Source organism: Propithecus coquereli, unplaced genomic scaffold (genome assembly GCF_000956105.1).
Source record: "Propithecus coquereli isolate 6110/MARCELLA unplaced genomic scaffold, Pcoq_1.0 Scaffold197, whole genome shotgun sequence".
Taxonomy (NCBI): Eukaryota; Metazoa; Chordata; class Mammalia; order Primates; family Indriidae; genus Propithecus; species Propithecus coquereli.
In genome coordinates this window covers 1,614,034-1,615,068 of record NW_012144633.1, presented here as the reverse complement: position 1 = coordinate 1,615,068, position 1,035 = coordinate 1,614,034, and the positions used below count along the sequence as shown (strand labels likewise).

The following is a 1,035-nucleotide window of genomic DNA, read 5'->3' as shown; positions in this document are numbered from 1 at the left end:
AGACGGGGTCTCGCTCTTGCTCAGGCTGGTTTCGAACTCCTGAGCTCAAACAATCTGCCCGCCTCGGCCTCCCAGAGAGCTAGGATTACAGGCGTTAAGTGATCTTTAAAATTAAAGGTTTTTTTTACAACCACATCCTATACTTACACATTGAGCTTATTCCCTCAGGAATGATTACCATATTACAGATTTTTTCTCCTTTGAAAGGATTTTTGGCAGTGACTTGTATAAGCATCTAAAATTTACAATTATTGAGATATCTTCTTCCACATAGCACTTAGTTGTTCAAAATAGTAATGGGAAAGAGTAACCCACACTATGAGAGATTTTATAAGGACTCTTTCATGAAGAGGGATAGTAAAATTCTTCTTCTCTTTGAATGGAACCTAATGAGTTCATTGGCTCCAAGATGGTGTGGGTCCAGGCCAGAGAGTAAAGATGACCAGTGTTCACTCTCTCCTCAGTACCTTAGTGCAGTTCTAAAGCTGTCTCACCATCTCCTCCTGTCATCTCTGACATCAGCTCCCTTGTGGGGAATTTCAGTAGTTTGCTAATAAAATTTGAGAAAAGTACTCATCTCACCTACTTTTCATAATTTGCCCCACAAAGGCAGTATGAAAGACTTCCTCAGGCTTTCTAACCTTAAGACAAACTTGTGCCGGGTGCAGTGGCTCACGATTGTAATCCCAGCACTATGGGAAGCCGAGGTGGGAGGATTGCTTGAGTTCAGGAGTTCAAGACCAGCCTGAGCAAGAGCGAGATCCCATATCTACTAAAAATAAAAATTAGCCAGGCGTGGTGGCACGTGCCTTGTAGTCCCAGCTACTCGGGAGGCTGAGGCAGGAGGATCCCTTGAGCCCAGGAGTTTGAGGTTGCACTGAGCTGTGAGGATGCCAGTGCACTCTACAGAGGGTGACAAAGTTAGACTCTGTCTCATAAAACAAACAAACAAACAAAAAAAAAAAACACTTGGTCTTGGCCATTTCCTTTTTTTTTTTTTGACTCAGGCAACCAACCTTATTACAACTTTGTGGA

General features: G+C 42.9%; 1 protein-coding gene across 1 annotated transcript in view; it reads left to right on the top strand.

The window, feature by feature from the left end:
* The window catches only part of WARS2 (tryptophanyl tRNA synthetase 2, mitochondrial), a 124,403-nt gene that overhangs the window by 68,424 nt on the left and 54,944 nt on the right, over positions 1–1,035 (top strand). The window lies entirely within an intron of this gene.